The sequence below is a fragment of the Xenia sp. Carnegie-2017 genome, unplaced genomic scaffold (assembly GCF_021976095.1).
Source record: "Xenia sp. Carnegie-2017 unplaced genomic scaffold, XeniaSp_v1 HiC_scaffold_6, whole genome shotgun sequence".
NCBI lineage: Eukaryota > Metazoa > Cnidaria > Anthozoa > Malacalcyonacea > Xeniidae > Xenia > Xenia sp. Carnegie-2017.
This window is the reverse complement of record NW_025813526.1, coordinates 17991216-18001529: the sequence shown is the minus strand read 5'-3', so window position 1 is coordinate 18001529 and position 10314 is coordinate 17991216.

The following is a 10314-nucleotide window of genomic DNA, read 5'->3' as shown; positions in this document are numbered from 1 at the left end:
AGGTGAGCCATTGCAAAAAAATGACAATGATGACATCATGTAAAATTTGGGGTTGTATAAAGTCATAATAGAGATGATCAAGGAAGGAAGTTTAAGATGGTATGGGCCATTTGCATGTCACCAGGAAAACTAAGAAAGAACAAATTGAGATCATTTGGAAATAAAGAATTAAGGAAAGTTTGTGCAGAGGCATAAAGGAAGAGATAGCAAGATTTCGTAAAAGAATATTTAAATGATAAAAAAATTTACACCAGTTATGAAGACGGTTGGGAATCTCGGTCGAGAAAAATCGGAAAAGCCAAGATTAGGACAGGCTGAGAAAAGGGCTTCTTGGAAAATAGGGTCATAGCTCATTTGTGTATGAGTTATACTTGTTTTGTCAGTGGTCTACTTTGCACGGTGTTCTGCTTTGCCACTGAGAACAGGTTTCTATTCTGAAATTCAACCGTATTTTATAATCCATTTCTTCTCAGTTAGTTGTGATAAAATATTATTGATATCAACTTCTCCAATGAATGAAAATGCATTCAGCAGAGGGGCAATACATCATTACTTGGCCGTAGTTTTCAGACAATTGTCGTGAAAATTCAATAAAGAAAAAGTTGTTCTAAACAAGCAGACTATACTATTTAAAAAGAAATTAATATTCTGTCAAAGACATTAAGTTTTTTCTTTGGCACTTGCCGACTTGCGTAATAATTGTGCTTATCCTTTGACTGATAAAACTGTAAAAAAGTCTTCACAACATGTATGCATAAGTAAAGCTGTAGGTACAAATAAAATCGTTCTGAATAGATAATCAAAAACACATCTTAAGGTCAGTATTTCCATATATTACAAGTATAAATTTACGGTTACATAATGAGAAAGTTTATGAAATAAAATAAATGAAAACCTGATGTAAGAAACTTAGAGTAATTGAATTGATTTTTTTAAATAGAAAATATATGTTTCATAAGAAATTACGTGTTCTGAAGTATAGTTAAGATACTTTGAAATAGATTTAAGGCGCATTAAAAAGTTTCAAACTTTCGTTGTGCAGGCTTCATCTCTAGCAGTTAAAGCATAAGATTTTCTCTCGTTAGCCAATTTCCTCTTACGAAGAAAATACAGACATAAAATGATGAGACCAACCAAAAGAAATGTGGAAAGAGCAGGCAAACCAGCAACAAGGAAATATGACTTTGAGCTTTGCTTGGAGATTTATCTGAAAGAAATAAGACCCAGCTTCATCTAATACTTTGAAAAAGTTTCCGCCATTATTACTTCAGAAGACGTATTTCATGCATTGCTTTCGAAGTGCATAAATTTGAATTATTAATATAAAACTGAGCTTAATATGTGGATGTCTTCGTTACTTATTCAAAGAAATGGTAGATACAACGACTTTATATAGACCTTATAAAAATTTAGTTAAAAACTATACATGGATTGTATTTGTATACACGAATGAATAATTTACAATGCCTACTACCTACCACTATTGTTTAGACATAAATGGTATTGCATATTTTCCCAAGATGAAGACATCGACCTTCTTCTGAGCAAGTTCGATTTCTTACTTTTATGTTGCTGCTATCATTTATGAAGCAAACACTCCATTTGCTCCACTCGTGATAAAATTCTAAATTGTTTAAAAATAGAAAACACGAAATTACCTAGTTTTTCAGCAAAAAGTTCAAGATAATATTTGCCAATGCAAACTACAATCTGCCTTTTAAAATCATTCTTTGCATATGGTTCAATTAACTGATCAATTGACTCAGCTATAACTGTAAATAATTATGTATTAAAATTATAATTGTTGTGCTATTTGAAGGAAAACTTAGTTCAAGAAGTCAGATGGTATGTCAGCTTATGCTAACATATTAGCTTAACAAATAAAGTTACTTATTTGAAAGAATATTATCGCAGATGTCATGGGTTCCAATCCCGTTGAGTCACCTGAATTTTTCAGATTCATAAGACAATTGCTTAAATTGTTCAACAAAGTGCGAAGATCATATCTTCATTTAAAGTTACTTATTGTTAAAGATTTGATAAAGAGTAACTATTGCACGATTTTTCTATTGAATTAAATAATCAAAAGCAAATGTTTCAATGATTCATATGTGGTTTTCAAACAAACAAGCAGAATATGTAGCAAAATGTTTTGCAATTTAATTATTAATGCACCAGTTTTCATTTTACGTCTTCTAATATTTAGTATAGCCGCTCCAAGTCAAAAATTATGTAATTTGAAATAGATCATTGGCTTTTTTTGGAGATGGAAAATACCGTTTATACAGAAATGTTTTTGCTTAGGTAAAACAAGGACCACGTAATATTGATAATTGGGGTGTGTGTGTGATATTCATATATACAAGTTCTACTTTAGTAGTTTACAATGAAATCATTTGTGGCTATAGATTAACACGGATTAAAACAAACGAATAACTGAATACACACAGCTTCAATTACGATCTTGCGCATTAAAATGCAAAATTTGCAAAACTGACATACCTTTATCACAAGACTCATGTTCTAATGTGTCTCCTAAATGACGACATCGGTCTTGTTCAGAGCAATTTCGATATCTTTCTTTTGTGTATTTACGATTTTTCTTGAAGCAAACACTCCATTTGCTCCATTGTTCATAATATTCTATAACAAAGAGCAAACAAGCTCAACACCAAAGCCTTACAAGCATCAATCGTCAAATAGCCTCTTATAACTAAAAATAAAAAATTGCATTCAAAACGAGACAAAAACAATTCAACGTAGAATGTATAATTATGCATGATAAATACATCAGTAGATTTTAAAAGAAATGGATGTAAACCGGAAAAGATGGCGACAAGATTTTAGAACAACACGCAAATAGAACAAATTTTTGTTTCGTAAAAAAGCATCTCATTGAATTCAATGTCCGAAAACTAAATTAGTCTAGTTATTGCATACAATCTAAATCATCTCCTAGTTATTACGTTAACTGATTGATGTGTTTTCACATCAAAATAGGAGCCAATGGATAGTCAACCCGCTTAGTTACTCCTACTATATCCATATTTTACTTAATGTTAAAATAACAGATTTTTTAATAAATAAATCATGTTACTGTTCTAAAACTTTAATAGAGCAGGAATATTACTTACTGGATAAACACGACACTGAGCGGAACAATATACTGACAATTTCAGCAAAAGCCCTTGCTCGCAATATTTTACAATATTTTCAACATATTGTTCAATTTCTCATTATTTTAAAAATTACTAACATAAAAACGTTTTCAGATGTTTTAAGACTTTAACAAATAAATAATATAATTCATCACATTACATAACTAATTTCTACTAAGCATTTGTCTAATTAATTGAAAACGCTTTAATAGGTTATTTTCTTTTTGTACACTTGCTGTTGCAATTTTTTTTTCTTTTATATTTGAAACAGGAAAATATCTCAGTTAAAATAAGGAATGAATACTATGTACGCATTACAACTTTATAAAAATACAAAAGATAAGATATGTTTATATAATTACGGTTAATTTATATCACTGTGTAAACGAGCTCAAACACATACCTACCATTAACGCACGTTTTATAGTGCACGTCCTAACCAATGTAACAAAATGGAGTAAAAATTATAATTATGCTTTGTACTTTTACTAGGTACAAAAAAACGTTACCTAGCTCTAGCTAAGTTGTGTTGGCAAACAATAAAAAATTCTGCACAACTCTGTTTTTAAATAATAAAATTATGTACTTACCATTATTGCACGTTTCATAGTGTACGTCTTTACCAATGTGACGACATCGACCTTCTTCAGAACAAGTTCGATTTCTTACTTTTGTATGATTTTCACCATTTTTAAAACAAACACTCCATTTGCTCCATTCTTTATAAAATTCTATATGCAATAAAAAACTTTCAGTTTAGGATGGGAACATGCATGAAAAATCACTATGAAAATGACACTTTCATTTTGTATGGAGGATACAACTTTGAGTGAACCAATAACCAATATACATCACGATGCATGGTGTGCAATGAAATCTAATGTTGTACTAACCATTTTCACATGTTTCATATTGAGTGCTTTGACCCAGATGACTACACCTTCCATCAATTGAGCAAGTTCGATTTCTAAATTTTGTGTCGCTGCCATTCTTGTTAAAACATATACTCCATTTGCTCCAAGAATGATAAAACTCTACATTTGTTTTATAAGAGATTGCAAATTCATATTTTTTTGTGAGGAAAATAGGCCCTTAAGGTTAAGATTTAAAAAGTAAACTAACTCTATGGTAAGCCGTACTTTTTGGAGTGTGCACAGCATGAAGAATTTTTTACTATACCAATGCTACCTAATGCCATATAGATATTTAAATGTTGCATTTCAGGCAACATACCCATCTTGTATACGCAAAAAGCAAAATTCTCGATTAAATAGAAGATAATTAATTCACTTCAGTTATTTAGAAGGCAAACGTGGACCTTCAACTCGCAAATATGTGTAAACGCAGAAAAAAACCTTAATTTTATAATCGTACATATCGTTAGTTGAGCAACTATTCAATATGGTTAAAGCAAATATATGTAAATAAGAGCAAATATAAGTAAATGCAAAAAAACCCAATTTTATAGTCGTACATATCGATAGTTGAGCAACTAGTCAAGATGGTGTCTCGCGCAACATATAAATTTCTCATTATTTTAAAAATTACTATCATAAAAACGTTTTTAGATGTCTTAAGACTTTAACAATAAATAATATTATTAACCACATTACATAACTAATTCCTAATAGCATTTGTCTAATTAATTGAAAACGCTTTAATAAGTTTTTTTTTGACACTTGCTGTTGGAAATATTTTTCTTTTATATCAGAAACAGGAAAATATCTCAGTTAAAATAAGGCATGAATACTATGTATGTATTATAACTTTATAAAATACAAAAGATAAGATATGTTTACATAATTACGGTTAATTTATATCACTGTGTAAACGAGCTCAAACACATACCTACCATTAACGCACGTTTCATAGTGTACGTCCTCACCAATGTAACAAAATCGAGTAAAATTATAATTATGCTTTGTATCATTGTACTAGGTACAAAAATACGTTACCTAGCTCTGGCTAAGTTGTGTTGGCAAATAATAAAATTTTCTGCACAACTCTGTTTTTAAATAATAAAATTATGTACTTACCATTATTGCACGTTTCATAGTGTACGTCTTTACCAATGTGACGACATCGACCTTCTTCAGAACATGTTCGATTTCTTACTTTTGTATGATTTTCACCATTCTTAAAACAAACACTCCATTTGCTCCACTCTTTATAAAATTCTATATGTAATAAAAAACTTTCAGTTTAGGATGGGAACATGCATGAAAAATCACTATAAAAATGACACTTTCATTTTGTATGGAGGATACAACTTTGAGTGAACCAATAACCAATATACATCACGATGCATGGTGTGCAATGAAATCTAATGTTTTACTAACCATTTTCACATGTTTCATATTGAGTGCTTTGACCCAGATGACTACACCTTCCATCAACTGAGCAAGTTCGATTTCTAAATTTCGTGTCCCTGCCATTCTTGTCAAAACATATACTCCATTTGCTCCAAGAATGATAAAACTCTACATTTGTTTTATAATAGATTGCCAATTCATATTTTTTGTGAGGAAAATAGACCCTTAAGGTTAAGATTTTAAAAGTAAACTAACTCTATGGTAAGCCGTACTTTTGGGAGTGTGCACAGCATGAAGAATTTTTTACTATGCCAATGCTACCTAATGCCATATAGATATTTAAATGTTGCATGTCAGGCAACATACCCATCTTGTATACGCAAAAAGCAAAATTCTCGATTAAATAGAAGATAATGGATTCACTTCAGTTATTTAGAAGGCAAACGTGGACCTTCAACTCGCAAATATGTGTAAACGCAGAAAAAAACCTTAATTTTGTAGTCATACATATCGTTAGTTGAGCAACTAATCAAGATGGTGGCTCAGCAAAATATTGTCCGATTTCTCATTATTTTAAAAATTACTATCATAAAAACGTTTTTAGATGTCTTAAGACTTTAACAATAAATAATATATTTAACCACATTACATAACTAATTCCTAATAGCATTTGTCTAATTAATTGAAAACGCTTTAATAAGTTTTTTTTCCTTTTGTACACTTGCTGTTGCAAATTTTTTTTCTTTTATATCAGAAACAGGAAATTATCTCAGTTAAAATAAGGCATGAATTCTATGTATGCATTATAACTTTATAAAAATACAAAAGATAAGATATGTTTCTATAATTACGGTTAATTTATATCACTGTATAAACGAGCTCAAACACATACCTACCATTAACGCACGTTTCATAGTGTACGTCCTAACCAATGTTACAAAATCGAGTAAAAATTATAATTATGCTTTGTATCATTGTACTAGGTACAAAAATACGTTACCTAGCTCTGGCTAAGTTGTGTTGGCAAATAATAAAAAATTTCTGCACAACTCTGTTTTTAAATAATAAAAATTATGTACTTACCATTATTGCACGTTTCATAGTGTACGTCTTTACCAATGTGACGACATCGACCTTCTTCAGAACAAGTTCGATTTCTTACTTTTGTATGATTTTCACCATTCTTAAAACAAACACTCCATTTGCTCCACTCTTTATAAAATTCTATATGTAATGAAAACTTTCAGTTTAGGATGGGAACATGCATGAAAAATCACTATAAAAATGACACTTTCATTTTGTATGGAGGATACAACTTTGAGTGAACCAATAACCAATATACATCACGATGCATGGTGTGCAATGAAATCTAATGTTTACTAACCATTTTCACATGTTTCATATTGAGTGCTTTGACCCAGATGACTACACCTTCCATCAACTGAGCAAGTTCGATTTCTAAATTTCGTGTCCCTGCCATTCTTGTCAAAACATATACTCCATTTGCTCCAAGAATGATAAAACTCTACATTTGTTTTATAATAGATTGCCAATTCATATTTTTGTGAGGAAAATAGACCCTTAAGGTAAGATTTTAAAAGTAAACTAACTCTATGGTAAGCCGTACTTTTGGGAGTGCACAGCATGAAGAATTTTTACTATGCCAATGCTACCTAATGCCATATAGATATTTAAATGTTGCATGTCAGGCAACATACCCATCTTGTATACGCAAAAAGCAAAATTCTCGATTAAATAGAAGATAATTAATTCCCTTCAGTTATTTAGAAGGCAAACGTGGACCTTCAACTCGCAAATATGTGTAAACGCAGAAAAAAACCTTAATTTTATAATCGTACATATCGTTAGTTGAGCAACTATTCAATATGGTTAAAGCAAATATATGTAAATAAGAGCAAATATAAGTAAATGCAAAAAAACCCAATTTTATAGTCGTACATATCGATAGTTGAGCAACTAATCAAGATGGTGTCTCGCGCAACATATCAATTTCTCATTATTTTAAAAATTACTATCATAAAACGTTTTAGATGTCTTAAGACTTTAACAATAAATAATATTATTAACCACATTACATAACTAATTCCTAATAGCATTTGTCTAATTAATTGAAAACGCTTTAATAAGTTTTTTTTTTTTTGGACACTTGCTGTTGGAAATATTTTTTCTTTTATATCAGAAACAGGAAAATATCTCAGTTAAAATAAGGCATGAATACTATGTATGTATTATAACTTTAAAAATACAAAAGATAAGATATGTTTACATAATTACGGTTAATTTATATCACTGTGTAAACGAGCTCAAACACATACCTACCATTAACGCACGTTTCATAGTGTACGTCCTCACCAATGTAACAAAATCGAGTAAAATTATAATTATGCTTTGTATCATTGTACTAGGTACAAAAATACGTTACCTAGCTCTGGCTAAGTTGTGTTGGCAAATAATAAAATTTTCTGCACAACTCTGTTTTTAAATAATAAAAATTATGTACTTACCATTATTGCACGTTTCATAGTGTACGTCTTTACCAATGTGACGACATCGACCTTCTTCAGAACATGTTCGATTTCTTACTTTTGTATGATTTTCACCATTCTTAAAACAAACACTCCATTTGCTCCACTCTTTATAAAATTCTATATTTGATGAAAAACTTTCAGTTTAGGATGGGAACATGCATGAAAAATCACTATAAAAATGACACTTTCATTTTGTATGGAGGATACAACTTTGAGTGAACCAATAACCAATATACATCACGATGCATGGTGTGCAATGAAATCTAATGTTGTACTAACCATTTTCACATGTTTCATATTGAGTGCTTTGACCCAGATGACTACACCTTCCATCAACTGAGCAAGTTCGATTTCTAAATTTCGTGTCCCTGCCATTCTTGTCAAAACATATACTCCATTTGCTCCAAGAATGATAAAACTCTACATTTGTTTTATAATAGATTGCCAATTCATATTTTTTGTGAGGAAAATAGACCCTTAAGGTTAAGATTTTAAAATTAAACTAACTCTATGGTAAGCCGTACTTTTGGGAGTGTGCACAGCATGAAGAATTTTTTACTATGCCAATGCTACCTAATGCCATATAGATATTTAAATGTTGCATGTCAGGCAACATACCCATCTTGTATACGCAAAAAGCAAAATTCTCGATTAAATAGAAGATAATTAATTCCCTTCAGTTATTTAGAAGGCAAACGTGGACCTTCAACTCGCAAATATGTGTAAACGCAGAAAAAAACCTTAATTTTGTAGTCATACATATCGTTAGTTGAGCAACTAATCAAGATGGTGGCTCAGCAAAATATTGTCCGATTTCTCATTATTTTAAAAATTACTATCATAAAACGTTTTTAGATGTCTTAAGACTTTAACAATAAATAATATATTTAACCACATTACATAACTAATTCCTAATAGCATTTGTCTAATTAATTGAAAACGCTTTAATAAGTTTTTTGTCCTTTTGTACACTTGCTGTTGCAAATTTTTTTTCTTTTATATCAGAAACAGGAAAATATCTCAGTTAAAATAAGGCATGAATTCTATGTATGCATTATAACTTTATAAAAATACAAAAGATAAGATATGTTTCTATAATTACGGTTACTTTATATCACTGTATAAACGAGCTCAAACACATACCTACCATTAACGCACGTTTTATAGTGTACGTCTCACCAATGTAACAAAATCGAGTAAAAATTATAATTATGCTTTGTATCATTGTACTAGGTACAAAAATACGTTACCTAGCTCTGGCTAAGTTGTGTTGGCAAATAATAAAATTTTCTGCACAACTCTGTTTTTAAATAATAAAAATTATGTACTTACCATTATTGCACGTTTCATAGTGTACGTCTTTACCAATGTGACGACATCGACCTTCTTCAGAACATGTTCGATTTCTTACTTTTGTATGATTTTCACCATTCTTAAAACAAACACTCCATTTGCTCCACTCTTTATAAAATTCTATATGTAATAAAAAACTTTCAGTTTAGGATGGGAACATGCATGAAAAATCACTATGAAAATGACACTTTTATTTTGTATGGAGGATACAACCTTGAGTGAACCAATAACCAATATACATCACGATACATGGTGTGCAATGAAATCTAATGTTGTACTAACCATTTTCACATGTTTCATATTGAGTGCTTTGACCCAGATGACTACACCTTCCATCAACTGAGCAAGTTCGATTTCTAAATTTCGTGTCGCTGCCATTCTTGTTAAAACATATACTCCATTTGCTCCAAGACTGATAAAATTCTACATTTGTTTTATAAGAGATTGCCAATTCATATTTTTTTGTGAGGAAAATAGACCCTTAATGTTAAGATTTAAAAAGTAAACTAACTCTATGGTAAGCCGTACTTTTGGAAGTGTGCACTGCATGAAGAATTTTTTGCTATGCCAATGCTACCCAATGACATATAGATATTAAAATGTTGCATGTCATGCAAAAAACCCATCTTGTATACGCAAAAGGCAAAATTCTCGATGGAATAGAAAATAATTGATCCACTTCAGTTATTTTAGAAGGCAAACATAGACTTTCAACTCGCAAATATGTGTAAACGCCGAAAAAAAACCTTAATTTCATAGTCGTACATATCGTTATTAGAGCAACTATTGAAGGTGGTGGCTTGCGAAACATATTGTTCAATTTTGCATTATTTTAAAAATTACTAACATAAAAACGTTTTCAGATGTTTTAAGACTTTAACAAATAAATAATATAATTAAACACATTACACAACTAATTTCTAATTAGCATTAATTGAATTA